This window comes from Felis catus, chromosome E2 (assembly GCF_018350175.1).
Source record: "Felis catus isolate Fca126 chromosome E2, F.catus_Fca126_mat1.0, whole genome shotgun sequence".
In the NCBI taxonomy this organism is placed as follows: domain Eukaryota; kingdom Metazoa; phylum Chordata; class Mammalia; order Carnivora; family Felidae; genus Felis; species Felis catus.
The window spans coordinates 56,159,901-56,174,992 of record NC_058382.1 but is presented as its reverse complement, the minus strand read 5'-3'; the positions used below and the strand labels follow the sequence as shown (position 1 = coordinate 56,174,992).

Genomic DNA, 15,092 nt, shown 5'->3' with positions numbered 1-15,092 from the left:
CGGGTAGAAAAGAGGCAGCGGCTAAATTCTGACTTTGTAGTTCTTGTAACCCTTCCCTGGCATTCCACTCCTATCCTTGTCCTGACCATATCACTACTCTTTTTTATTTTTATTTTCTTTTTAAAGACATAATTCTTTTAGAGCAATTTTAGGTTCATAGCAAAATTATGTGCCTTGTGTAGGCACAAGATTTCCCATATGCCTTCTGCCCCAATACATAGATTGTGCCCCGCCCCGTTGCCAACTCCCCCTGCCCCTAGAGAGGTATGTTTGTTATAAGTGCTGAACCAACATGGATACATATAATCACCCAAAGTCCAGAGTCCACCTTAGGGTTCACTCTTGGTGTTGTACACTATATGGGTTTGGACAAACATAATGTCATGCATCCATCACTGTGGTATCATACAGAGTATTTTCACTGCCCTAAAAATCCCCTGTGCTTTGTCTACTCATCCTTCTCTCCCCACCAAGCCCTGTAACTGATTTTTTCCACTGTCTCTCAAGTTTTGCCTTCTCGGGAATGTCATAGACTTGGAATGACACAGTACATAGCCTTTTTAGATTGGCTTTTGTCCCTGAGTGATATACATGTAAGTTTCCTCCATGTTTTTTCATGGCTTGGTGGCTCATTTATTTTTAGTGTTAAATAATATTCCTTGGTCTGGATGTGCCCCAGTTTATTTATCCAGTCACCTACTGAAGGGCATCTTAGTTGCTTCCAACTTTTGGCAAGTATGAATAAAACTGCTGTAAACATCCACATTCAGGCTTTCATGTGGACCTAAGTTTTCAACTCCTCTGGGTAAATATGAAAGAGTGTGGCTGCTGGATTTCATGGGAAGAGAACGTTTAAATGAGTCATTGTTCTTCCAATGCCGCACTGCCTCCTCTAGCTTATGCCTTGCCAGCTTTTTTTTTAAAGCTTATTTATTTATTTTGAGAGAGAGAGAAAGAGAGAGAGAGAGAGTGAGCGTACAAGCAGGGGTGGGGCAGAAAGAGAGGAAGAGAGAGAATCTCAAGCTGGCTCTGCAGTGTCATCACAGAGCTTGACACACAGCCTGAACTCACAAACTATGAGATTATGTCTTGAGCTGAAATCACGAGTCGGATACTTAACTGACTGAACAACCCGGGTGCCCCACCAGCTTTATTGATTGATTGATTGGTTGATTGCAAGAGACAGAGAGAGAGAGAGAGAGAGAGAGAGAGAGAGAGAGAGAGAGAAAGAAGGAGAGAGAGAGAGAGAGAGAGAGAGAGAGAGAGAGAGAGAGAGAAGGAGAGAGAGAAAGAGAGAGAGGAGAGAAAGAATTCCAAGCAGGCTCCACACTGTCAGTGAGGAGACTGACTTGGGGCTTGAACCCATGAACCATGAGATCATGATCTGAGTCAAAACCAAGAGTCAGACATATAACCGACTGAGACACCTAGGTGCCCCTGCCAGCTTTTAAACAAAGACTGACAGCAAGGTGGGGTATAAATCCCCCAGGGCTCCCTTGCCCCTTGGGTAGAATATCTTTGAACTTGCTTTATGCACTTTCTTAGTGTTCCCCTTAAAGACTGGGCTCCATTGGCCCCCACTGGTTACCATCTTACGAGCTTCACTAGCTAGTTGCCTTCCCTTCCCTGTGTCAACCCCCTAATCTTCCACCTGTAGCTTCCCCATCTCCCAAATAAATAACTGCCCTTGAACCCTTATGTCGGGGTCTGCTCATGGGAGGGCTGCCCATCCTCAAAGCTCTCCTCCCATCCACAACCTCACTCATCACACAGTGTTTTTGTCAACCCTAATATCTTGTGCCTTGGTTTACCTGCTCTGCCGGCCAGGGCAGTACTGCCACTTTTAGACCTGTTTCCCCCCTGACTACCTCAGGAACTTTGTTCACAGATGGCTGTAATAGTGAAGACATCAATTTCCCCCCTGTCCCCTTTATTACAGCCCTGGGGGTGGCAGGGGGAGTCAGGGGGCAGACCTATATTGGGGAAAGAAAAGCTCTAAGTGCATGGGGTCAAGGCACAGTATGTGGCTAGAAAAACATGTGCACCTGTCTGAATATCCATGGATGTGCGGGATTAGCCAGCAACACACACATCTCCCCAGATATCAAAATACTCTATGGGACCCCCTCTCTCTTCAGGCCAGCTACCTGCCCTTTGGATAAAAAGGTTAAACTCCAATTCACTTTCTGTCATAAAACACTTTTTGGACCATTTTAAAGTCTAAGTTCCATTTCTACTGAGGTTTTTTTGTTTGTTTATTTGCTTTGTTATTTGTTTCCAATTAAACCAACGTAGACTCAGAGGGTCTCATTCACCAGTGCAGATGATGAGATTCCTCAGCCCTACCTTCAATTTCACATCTTCTGAATTAGGACTAAATACAGATCTTACAATGCTGAGACAACAAACATTTGAAGAGACATGATTTTTAGGTACCGCTGCCCCTAAATGCAATAATAGAAGATGCGAATTATAGGTGGCTTCTTCCTCCCTGGGGTCGATGAAGTATATCAGCTAAGAGTATTTTAATCGAACTATTTTATTTACTTTCCTGTCTTTCATATTAATCACTCGTCTACTTCAAAGAATGTTCTGACCTAGCAGAGGATTTTGCACTAGATTCGAAGACCCCCCAGTTATTTGAGAAAGTGTCGGCCTGTTTGCATTCATTCATGCATCAATTTCATAATCGTCTGGGCCCCACCTATGTGTTGTGGAGACCCACAGAGGTGTTAGGGTGGAGGAGGGTATTTTAATTCAGCTGGCACAAATTCAGTTTCTCCAGTAATGTCAATTCCCCACCCTCCATGAGTTTGCTATACAGTTAAGGAAACAACAGGAATGTGAAAAGCCACAAGTTAACACAGAGGTAGGGCACAGAAAAGTCTCAGAGGAGGGACACAGATAGGACTGGGTGGGGGGGAGCCGGCTGGAGATTTGGGGAGAAGAGTAGAGAAGAAAAGCTGTTCCCCCACGGGTAACCATGGCAACTGCAGGATGGGACCACAAAGAGAGGGCAGGGCATCTGTGGAACGGGGGTGACAAGAGCTGGGGGGCCCTGCGGGCTGCAGGATGAGGGAGTGGACTGGACACGACTGAGTCGTGAGTCACAGCACCAAAGATTCAGGAGAAGCATCTTCAAGTCCAGAAAGGCTGGACGAGGCCGGAGTGCTGGGCACAGCTCAGGCTCCAGGACACTGGCTGGTGGGGGCAGCCCCAAGCAAGCCGATGATGGAATGCCCTGGGGAGTTTGGTGGCAAAAATCAGGACTCCGGCGCAGGAGCCTGGAGCATGGGTGTGAGGGGACCCAGGCCCCACAGACGCTGTATGGATGCTGAAGGATGACACTGTCTGAATGCCATGGTTACCGGGTGCCACCCGCGTCATCGTGCCTGAGCATTGCTCCCCGGAGGAACCTCAGAACATCTTTGTCATCTGTTTGGGGTTAGCTCACTGAACCCTGACGGCCATCCTTTAGGGTAGGCACCGGTACAACCTTGCTTCCCAGAAAAGCCATGGAGTCAGAGAGGAGGAAGGATTTTCCCAGGACAGTAGAGCAAGCAAGAGCAACATCCAGGTGCAGATGTGAGCCTCTGCAGTGTTCTTCCAGGTCCCTTTGTCATAAGAGAGGTGAGGCGCGGTGCCGTGGACGTCAGGGACCCATTGCAGCTTTGTGAGGGGGGAAGGAGAGGCATGATGGAAGATAGGCGGACACAGGGGTCACACCTCGCTGACAGGACAAATCTTCCTGAAAGCTGCCATAGGCCCGGCTCTCCTCTTTGGGCAGAAATGTGTTCTTCTGCACAAATCAAGTTAGGCCGCATGCCTCAATGAGATGTGTAAGCGAATGAAAGCTGCAAAGGGTCTCAGCCCTCAGGGAGGCTCTGGGATTCAGTTACAGAGCGCTCGAAGCTCTGATTTTGCTCTCATCTTCTTCTTATGCTTTCCATCAACATAGGATTTCAGGTCCCCCCACCCCAGGGGCCACAGCTGGGAAGTGAGTGACTGGCTTTGTCCTGGCAACGGGGCCGAGCTCTGAGTTTACATCAACCTCAGCAGCTTTCCCCCACTGCTAGCTTCTGGTGGAGCGCATACCAGCCTCAAAGAAACTCCCACCCCATTTGCTGCCCCACTGGCTGCACAGGTCAGAGCTGAATAAACTCATCGACTGGGAAGCCTGCAGTATCCTTGGCCCTTGAGGTCGGAATGAACACCCTTGCTGTGCTCTGAAGAAGAATATAGGGCTTTGGAAATCCTACACTCTAATTTAGTACCTCCCAAACCGAAAGGTAATCTTTTTTGTAGTGTGACTCATACTGGAAATGTGGAGAAAGAAATAACAGTATCACGTGACCAGCAATAAGCACCACTAAACACCTGCATGGCCTGGTTAGTGGTTTGAGACTTGGAGCCTGGGAGCCTTCTTATAGGACAGAACACATTTGCCAGCAGGGATTAGCTTTGAGATTAGAGTTTAATGAAACAATTGCTAACACTGGAGGCATGGGCAAAGGAACCGGCAGACCCCAGGGAGCTCCTGGTTTGTCTGAGGGGGGACATTTATCTAATAAACCATGAATAAATAATAGAGAGGAGCCTAAAGTCAAGAGATGCAGAGGAGCCAAGGGACAAAAGGTAGGGGCTTGATGTACAAGAAGATGCTTAAAAGCAATGTAATGTTTTGACTTTGTCATAGATATTCACTCCCGGAAAATGCTGTCAGTTGTGCAGTAAGAAACATGCACAAGCTGCTCAGTGCCGTGGGTATCAGCCGGAAGAGGCTAGGCTATGCGGTAATAACAAAGAACTCTAAATTCTTTGTGACTTTGAACCACAAGGATTTGTTTGTTGCCTATGCCCCATGCCTGTGCAGTCAGCAGTAGGATTCTGAGGATCATAGACACCCAGGGACCCAGGGGACCAAAGTGGCAGCACCTTAAGGGATTAGAAGATTGAGCACCAACAATTATGTGCTTTGGTCTAGAAGTGACATATGCCACTTGCACACACATTTCGGTGGTTGGATCCAGCGACATCGTGATGGCTAATATCAAAAAGGCAGGGGAATACAATCTCCACTTCCAGAAAGTAGAAAAAGGCCAGATACCGATGAACATGAATACAACCACCACATGTGTAATGGCAAAAGTTGGGAAGAAACACCTGATCATCTCATCTGTACATCAGCTGTAACACACCAACATGAAAGACCACTATGGGGTTGTTCAGGGGACTTGAAAATTAAAATGCAAATTGCAGGGGTGCCTGAGTGGTTCAGTCAGTCAAGCACCGGACTTCAGCTCAGGTCATGAAGTCACGGTTCGTGGGTTCGAGCCCCGTGTCGGGCTCTGCACTCACAGCTTAGAGCCTAGAGCCTGCCTCAGATTCTGTGTCTCCCTCTCTCTCTCTGCCCCTCCCCGACTTGCACTCTGACTCTTTCAAAAATAAATAAACATTAAAAAAAATTAAAAAATAATAAAATGCAAATTGCAGAAAATTGCACAGAATAGTATCTCTGTTATGTATAGCTCACCCACATCACAAACCACTATGTATCAACGGACATACATATGTGGATCTAAATGTCCAGAAAAAGCTCCGGAAGGATGGCCATCAAACTAATCATGGCTGTTACCTCTTAAGAGAGGGATATAGTTGCAGGGAGGAAAACGGGGACTTCTGTTTGTCTGAATTATTTAAAAATGAAAATGAAATTATATGACTTCTGAAAGTTAAAAACACATGTGTTTCCAAAAAGAATTTCTCTGTTTCCCAGGGCTGTTGGTTGGGTGGCCCCTGTGCTAACCTGTGGTCCATGTCCACTGCAGAAAGGTGACTGTGAGTGCTTTAGAGCTCCATGTGCTGCACCAGCCATATGGTTAGCAACCCAGTCCATGTGGGTGGAATTTTCATTACTAGCCAGTCCTATTTGGTCCCATGTCTGGCACTTTCTTGAACATTCTGGAATTTTAATTCCACAGGAAGCTACCTCTTCTTTTACATTCTATCTCTTCATCATCTGTGGCAACCATGGGGTAATATCCTGGGAAATGTCAAGGTTCCATGTTTTTGTTTTCTTTCTTGATTTAAAAACTGGTCTATCTTCTTCTAAATCCTAATTCCTCTTTCTTTGGGATTCTTCTCTAGACTAATGTGGTCCAATAGAATCATGAGCACAATAAATCCAACATATATTTTATTTCCCCCCCCCAAATATATTGTTTTAAATTAGGCAAAATACACAATTTTCTAGATGGGTCTTAGGGCATAAGTCCTGGTATTTGTCAGACACAAGGGCAAGCCAGTGGGGAAATGGTGTGGACCTGATTGGTGGCCCACAGAAAGAAAGACTGTGTCCATGAGAGACCCTCTAATCTGACTGTAGATCTGGCTTTCAGGTACAGAGATCGAAATTTTACTATTAGGTTGAAATCACGAAAAGTAACTTGGAATACCCACACAATAGAATATTATTCAGTGATTAAAAAGAAATAAGAAATCAGACCAAGAAAAGATACGGAGAAACCTTACATGCAGATTTCTTAGCGAAAGAATCCAGTCTGAAAAGGCTACATACCGTATGACTCTATCACCTTCTGGAAATGAGAAAACTGTAGAGGTAGTAAAAAGATCAGTGGTTGTCAGGGGTTTGGGCGAAAGGAGGATGAAAGGGTGGAGCACAGGGGATGTTTAGGGCAGTGAAACTATTCTGTGTGATAACTTTAATGACAGATACATCCTATGACACATTTGTCCAACCCACGGGAAGCTATGAGTGGGGTAGTAGGAGTATAGGGAAACTCTATACTATTTGCTCAATTTTCTGTAACCCTAAAACTGCTCTAAAAAATGAAGGATATTAATTAAAACGTTTTTCAAAGGAGCTACAATTTTTAAGAGAAGAATTTGGAAGGCTTAGACCATGGTTTGGGTTCAAAGACACACTTTGTCTACTTTGAGGGAAAAATAAATACCCAAAATACTTGTGAAAAATGGAATGACACAGAGCATGGCCCAGACGTGCTGTGGCAGGAGACACTGAGAGCAGAGTCCTTGAGAGTCCTTGAGAGAAAGGACTCCCTCCTTCCACACTGACCCGAAGGTGCCTACTCCCACCTCTTCCCCTACTTGGAAACAGAAACTCCACAGAGGAAGCACGGATGTTGTCATGGCTTTGACCTCACCATGAACTTTCTTTTATAATTTTGTAAAATAGAAGAAGAAAACTTGCCCCGTATGGAATGTTTTGTTCTTCCTTTTCCAAAGAAAAACATACCACGGGTCCCTGCCGCTCATCCCTGTTAGCAATAGAGATGGACTGAGTGTCTGGACACTTTGTGGCTGAAGCAAGGCTCAGATTTGAGTTGTTGTGTGATTCTGGGGGAAAACCACTGTATCTATAAGCATTATCAGTCTTGGTCTATACAATAAAGGGATTACAATTAAAGAGAGGATGGATTATGGGGCGTTAGGGAGGCTAAGGAAGACTTCCGGGAGCCTAGTGAAGGGCAAAGAGGAAGGGGACACAGGTAAACACACAGGATGTTTTGCTCTGCTTTCTTTTTTGGCCTTCATTGTGATAAAAATTCCTTTCAAAGAAAGGACTCCACTGTATCAGGTGATCATTGCATCCCATTTCGGTTTCCAAAGTCAACAGTCCACATAAGTGTCTGAGGAGATTTTGGTGGTAGACGTGACCCACTGAACTTGAGTGACAGACCTCAGGAGGGAATTTAGTGAGAGCCATGCCAGGTTGAATAGTGTCCTCCCCCAAATCCATGCCCGTCCAGAAACTCAGAATGGGACCTTACTTGGGAAGAAGATCTTTGCAGATATAATTAAAATAAGGTCATACTGGATTAGGGTGGACCCTAAATCCAATGGCTGGTATCCTTATAAAAAGGAGAGGACACAGGGCAAAGAGATAAAAGTCCATGTGAAAACAGATGCAGGGACTGATGTGATGCCATCTGCGAGACAAAGAATGCACAGGGGGGCGCCTCTGTGGCTCAGTCACTTAAGCTTCCAACTCTTGGTTTTAGCTCAGGTCATGATCTTGCAGTTTGTGAGTTCGAGCCCTGCATCGGTGCTCTGTTCTGACAGCATGGAGCCTGCTTGGTATTCTCTCTCTCCCTCTCTCTCTGCCCCTTCATCACTTGGGCTCACTCTCTCTCAAAATAAATAAACTTAAAAAAAAGAAAAAAAGAACTCCTACAAAGAATGCCAATGATGGCTGGGTACCACCAGAAGCTCGAAGAGGAAAAGGAAAGATTATCTCCCAGAGTCTCCACAGAAAGCATGGCCAAGCTGACCCTCCACTGCAGGGTTCCAGAACTGTCAGAGAATACACTTCCATTGTTCTAAGCCATTCAGGTTTGTGGCCATGGGTAGCTGCAGCTCTGGGACACTACAGCTAGCACCTACATGCACTAAGCATTTTCATGTGTGTCCCCCATTTAAATCTTCGCAAAAAGGACCCTGGGGTCACTGCACTTCTCTTTCCCCAGGTCTTCAGCAAGGGAATATCCTTTCAAGATTCTCATTTGTTTAACTCAGGACATGGTAATACCAAATCGTACAGTGCCAATCGGTCTGTGATTGCTTTTGAGGGATTTCCTGCACAAATGGCCAAAGCTTTGATGTAGCTACAAAAACGGACATCTTGAAGCTGATAGCTCACATCAGAGAAATGGGGACTAAGGACCAATTCTGTGCTAAATGTACCCTTGTCACTGCCACCTTGGCAGTCTGGTAAGCCACAAGCCCTTGAATATAGAGCTTCTGAAAATATATAAGCCTGAAATGGAACATGGAATCTGCCGGAACTTCTCCACCTGTTTAAGAAAATCCAATGTAAGGGATTCAGAAATGCTGATGTCGAAAGGTACTTGATTTCTCCCCTCTCTCTCCCTCTATGTGTGTGTGTGTGCATGTGTGTGTTTCTGTATACATATGACATACATATATACTCATATATATATATATATATATGCTCATGTGTGTATTTTTATTTTTTTAGTATTTTTAAATATTTATTTATTTTTGAGAGACAGAGCACGAGTGGGGAAGGAGCAGAGAGAGAGGGAGACACAGAATCCAAAGCAGGCTCCAGGTTCTGAGCTGTCAGCACAGAGCCCGACGCAGGGCTCGAACTCATGGACCGCAAGATCATTACCTGAGCTGAAGTCAGCACTTAACCAGCTGACCCACCCAGGCACCCCTCATATATGTATTTTTAAAACCCAGAGTACATTCTATTTAAATATTTTATGAAAGATAAATTTTGATAGAACCTGGAAAAAGAGGAAGTGAGAAGAGAAAATTGTTCCATCCTGTGCAATGAGGAAGCACAAGCCACATGTGATTACTAAGCGCTGGAAATGTGGCTCATCCAAATTGAGATATGAAGGGTAGAATAAATGCGCATTGGATTTCAGAGGCTTAATCCATAAAAGTAAAATATCAGTAATTTATTATATTGAGAATGTGTAGAAATGATATGTTAGATATTTAGGTAATATTTTAGATGGGTTAAAGTACATCACTCAAATTAATTTCACCTGGTCTTTTTACTTTATGCCGTTTACACTGTATTTGTGTTGGGACAGCACTGGCCTAAGGGATATATGGTCTGTGATATATTTAGTCACATTTTGAGCATTTCTGAACATTTTTGCTCAGGGAGTTCTTATTTTCCTGTAGAAGTGTTTTTCAAAAATTTGCTGTTAAGAATTCTCACACATACATACACAGGATTCCCTTTGTGATGTTCTAATTTATCTTTTTCAATGGTAACTTTTCCTTTAAAATAACTGTCAGATATAAAGTAAGATTAATTAATATTCATCTTGCTCTTAAGTGTTTATGCATTGCCGTGTGACCTTGGGCAAGTTAATGAGCTTTTCTAGGCCCCAGATTATCACCTGTGAAAGAACCTGGTCTACAGATGATCCAGACAACAGTGATTCCCAACTACTTCCTCAGTCTCAACATATCAGATGGTTCTGGAAAAGTGCCATCAGTAACAGCAGTTCCCTGCACTGATGGTGCTGCCTCTGCTTCCTCCCACTTCCCCTGGAGAATCATTGCTATTCCCTCCACAGACTCGGTAAGAAATTTCTAGAGGGTAGAGTCAAGGGTAGTAATTAGAGTTAGAGCCCATAGAATGTTGGAGCCGTTGGAGGAAACCTTAGTTCACCCCGTTCAAATGCTGCACCCCCCTTGGGGGAAGTTAGGACCCAGAAGGAGTAATGACTGCCAGTCAACTCGCCCTGCTGGTCAGGACCAGGCTGGCTCTGGTGGACCCTGCCTGCTAGTTAAACTGGCTTCATGGTACATCACGGTCTAACAGGAGGAGAGGCTTGAGCGACACAGAACAGCAGAGCAAAGACCGCCATGCACGACTGGCCACACACATATTTCTCCCTTCCGCCCTGAGGCCACCACGTCCTACCAGGAGGTCATTTGTTTCTGCCTTATTTTACCCTAAAATGTAAAAGGACAAAGGATTCGGAGAGATGTGAGTTTAAATTGAAAGTCATCATTTCAACCTCCCTGCAGAGAGGAGATTGGAGACTCATAAGAAGACAGCTGATGGGGGGGGGGGGGCGGAGGGCAGGGGAGAGGGGAAAATGGGGGATGGGCACGGATAAAGGCACTTGTTGGGATGAGCACTGGGTGTTGTATGTAAGCGGTGTATCACGGGAATCTACGCCAAAACCAAAAGCACACTGTACTCACTGTATGTTAGCCAATCTGACAATAAATTATATTAAAACAAATGAAAAAGAAGGTACACGCAATGACTTTGGGTGCCAAAACGTTCTGAAGCACCAGAATTTCCAAAAACTGTTTACGTGCTTCTGAGCCTGGTAAAAATGGCTGATGACTCAGAATGTTCTGTTCCATTTAGACCTGAGGCCTATCAGGGCTAGATAAAGTCACAATTGACAAAGATTTGTATTTATTACGAAAGATGCCAAGTTATATTTAGGTGTCTTTTTTTTTTTTTTACCTTCAAATCTCACTCTAAATTGCTTGTCACCTTTTGAAATATCATAATTAATTAACACCGGTTAATTTGTGTGCTTAAATATTTTAATGACAGGTTATAATTTTAATAGAAAAAGCAATTTAGAAGAAAATCGCAGGATCCTATGGTTTCCAGGAGAGAAGAGAGGAAAAAGGAGAGAGGCTTTGGAGTAGACGGAACCAAGACCTGGGACTCCATTCTGATTCACCACTTCCTACCTGTAGGGTCTTCAGTGATCTATATGACCTCTCCAAACCTTGGTGTTCTTGTTTATGAATCACAGATAATAAGCGAACCTCATTAAGGTGCGCTAAGGACTATCCCAGGGTTGTTATCAGAAGCCCATAAAACACATGATACACCATTATATTTTCTTGACATGAACCACCACTATAAAGAGAGAAAACATGTTGGAGTCTGGGTTCGAAGTTGAAAGCTCCCAGGGCCACTTACCTGTGAGAAGCATTTTCCAAAGGGTGCCAGGGCGAGGAAGCCAGAATCATTGTAAGAATGAGGAAAGGGCTCAAGCCCTCAGGGTGAGAGGAAGGAAACAGAAGGGTGAATAATTGGGGGGCTCAGAATCAGAAAGGATTGGATTGGGGGGGGTTGCTGAGGGCAAACATTCAGAGACCATGAAGTAGGTCTCCTGCTTCATGTATGGGAGTCCAGTGGGGATGGGCAAAGCATTTGAAGACCCTTTATAGGGCCAACCACCCATCAAGTCATGTCTGTCCCCAAGTGGAGCAGGCTGAGAGGGATGGCCTGGTGTAGATCTCAGCTCGTGGAAACTCACGATTCAATAGGGTGGCCATGCAAAGTCAACCTAACCAAGGTGCCGGGTCAAATGGTTTGCAGTGAAGGTGTCCAGCACTGCTCTTATTGTCGATGCCACACGTGAATCAGTGTCTGCTGTGGGTTATCCTGTTAATAATTCAGCAGACAGAGGCTTGAGGGATGGTTTCACCAGCTACTGCTCATGTGATTTAAATTCTCTGAGCCTCCCGTTGTCTACAAAGTGAGGCCACCATTGCCTTCTTTGTAGGGTTGTTGCAAGGATTAAAAGAAGTAATGTATGAAAGATGCACACTCTGTGCTTACGCTAGAAACAGGATTCAATTGTTGACCTCCATGAAGACAAAGATTAAGATGTTGATTCCATCTCTTGTAGCTCCAAGACGCTTCAATTATGTCCAGACTTCAGACTTCTCATTGGTATGTATTTCAAAACGTGCTGTTAATAGCTCACATCAGATGAACCCCCTCCCTACTGAGCATCCCCCAAGGCAGACAGATGGGTTTCGAAAGTATATCTAGATGGAAATAAAGAAGGCCAACTAGGTGAAATAGAAAACGAATGAATGAATGAATGAAAACACAATGAATCAACGCCAAGATGGTATGGTACTTTTCCAGCAGGAATGAACATGGCTTTGATTAATGGGTAGGTGAAGTTGGAAGGAGCCAAGCAAGGAAGCACGTGAGGAAAGGGGGGATGGGGAGGTTAAGAAGCTAAACACATTCCAGGTGAAATGAGTAAATAAATCCCAAGGAAAGAATGAAAATGAGAATTAATCAGGAGTGTGCTGAGCCGTGGCACTGCCAGCCACAATCAGAGGGCTTCTTAATTGCTTGTCAAAGACCAATGCATCCTGGCAAAATGATCCTCGAGTAGTGCTGGGACTTCTTTTTCCTAACCTGGCTTCATTTATCATGATTAGAAAACAAGTCAAAATTGATTTCTGTTTATTTTATAAAGCAAATCCCCAGGGAACTCTTCTTCCCAGTAGGTTTGATAATTTTTAGCATCGAAGGGGAATACTCTCAGAACAGAGAGAGCTGTGTTCTATTGGTTTTAAGGGGGTAAGGCATGTGGATGTGTAAAGTTTATGGCTATTATGAAAAATGGCAGTCTCTTAATTTTTTACAAATCACATCAAATCCATCAACATGAGGCTTTCAGTTCTTTCCTACTTTAAAATGCGCAAATTAGAGGCAGTATGATAAAGGAAAATGGCCCAAGGTTGGGAATCAGACAGATTTGTGTGTGAATTCTTAGCTCTGCCACCTAATAGCTGTGTGACCTTGGGCAAGTCACTGGAGGAAATTGCAGAGATCTAGCTCAGATCCCTGAGATTTGAAAATGAGGTCGCTAACACCGCTCAGATTTTTCCAGGAGGATTATGAGTCATGTATATGGAAGGTGTAGATACAGAAAATCTGTTGTGCAGACGGAAGGGGTGGAAATGATGTCCTACAAGTTCAGTGAAGCCATCCATTGGATTCTGTATTCCATGAGGGCAGGGCCTGTGTCTGTCTTACTCTGAATAATATCCAAGCAATTGGCTTGGTATATATCTGATGTCCGTTTTATCTGGTTAGCACTCAAATTGCACATCATACATGCAAAAGTCTATGTTAAGTGTTTCTAAGAAATTGACTCATATAATCCAATAAATATTTGTTGGCTGCTGATTGTTATTCATTTATTCATGATGTAATGATATTTAAGTACTATCTTTGGGGAGGAAACCCTTCTAGAGCCCACAGAGCAGTGAGTAGTTTCATTCCTTCTTTGATCCATTCATTCTTGTATTTACCCATGTATTTGTCTGCTCACCAAATATTTGTATTTTATTTTTCCCTGCAACCTCAGCCCATTACCATTGTCCTAGATAAAACACAAGGTCAGTTTGCCCTCACCCCCACTCCCTGACTACCCAAGAACCTCATTTTGTGCACACACACACACACACACACACACCCTCAGGCAAACCCTCTCTATTCCACCAATATTTTGTTAATCAGGTAAATCATATTTGAAAGGCTGCAAGGATATTCCTGGTTTGGGGCCCTTGCACTGCTCACAAACAAGCTGTGACAAGAACAAGACAATGCCAGCAGAAGGTCAAAAAATATCCTTTCTTCCTGCACAGGCATTTTTATTCCCCAAACAGATTCCAAAGATCATGTTCTCTTTCTGAAAGTGTAATCACAGAAAAAAAAAAAAATCAATGTACATTTTGGCCCATGTGAAACAATCTTATGAGGGGGCATTGATGTGATCTGCCGGTACCTCGAGATTTCTCTCAGCATCCTGGGCTGCCAGACCATTCTCAGATGCATTTTCTTGATCTGAAAGGGCCCTATTCCTGGGATTTAGTGCTTAGGGCTTGCCTGCTCCTTTTGGTTTATGCTTAATCCTCACAATTAATTCCGAGCCTCCTGCCTGGGGAAGTTTCTGCCGTAGAATTTCTTGGCATTTACCCAGCTAGAAAGGAAGTGATTGATGCTTTCCTCACTCTTCCGCACAAAAGCTGAAAGGCTGGGCAGAAATATCACCTGCCTCGGCGCTGGCCTCTCCCAGCCTCACCTCTTGACCCACACTGTTGATTTCATCCCTCACGTCTCCTCGGGGACGTCGCCCCATCAATTACCTTCTCTTTTTCTTGCGTCTTCAATCACATCCTCTCAACTGGCTACTTCCTGGCAGTGTACAAACATGTTTAAAGCTTATTTATTCTGGGAAACTGAAAAAAAAAAATAAAAATACTCTTTTCAATTCTACCTGCCTCTGAAGTTATTTCCCTATCTCTTAGCTTCCCCAGGTTTTCTGATAGAATTCACTCCCTGTCTTCTCTATATCACCGTCCCTGTGTTCCACGAGCCCGGGCAGGCTGCCTTGTGGCCTCACCAATTTGCTGAAATTCTTGCAGTAAAGATCATCAACATCCAAGTAAAACCCAACTCCAGAGTTTATTCTGTCTGGCCTGTCGGTGGTATTTCGTTTATTCTTATGGTCAGTCACATAGTCGTATTTTCTATGTGGCAAGCACTCAGCTACGTTTTGGACAAGTGTGGCTCTGCCCTCCTGGGGACAGACACTGGTGAGAGGGTGGGGGGGTGCCGTGAGAAAGGGCAGTGCTGTGGGACCTGTGACCTTCAGACCTGATCCGCGCATCAGACAAGGCTTTTTCTGGTGGCACTAGCAATTCAACAGAGGAACAGGTAGAAATTTGTGACCTGAAAGGCAAAGAAAAACATTCCTGGCAGAATTAATTGC

The 15,092-nt window shown here is 44.3% G+C and overlaps 1 protein-coding gene and 1 long non-coding RNA gene across 4 annotated transcripts in view; one reads left to right on the top strand and one right to left on the bottom strand.

Annotated features, from left to right (window-relative positions):
- Positions 1 to 15,092, bottom strand: part of CDH13 (cadherin 13) — a 1,030,795-nt gene that overhangs the window by 755,984 nt on the left and 259,719 nt on the right. The gene's annotated exons all lie outside the window — the stretch shown is intronic.
- The window catches only part of LOC123382401, a 31,372-nt gene that overhangs the window by 481 nt on the left and 15,799 nt on the right, over positions 1 to 15,092 (top strand). The window contains exon 2 of the long non-coding RNA XR_006590706.1: positions 12,201 to 12,244. This is a non-coding gene — a long non-coding RNA (uncharacterized LOC123382401). The remainder of the gene's footprint in view (positions 1 to 12,200; positions 12,245 to 15,092) is intronic.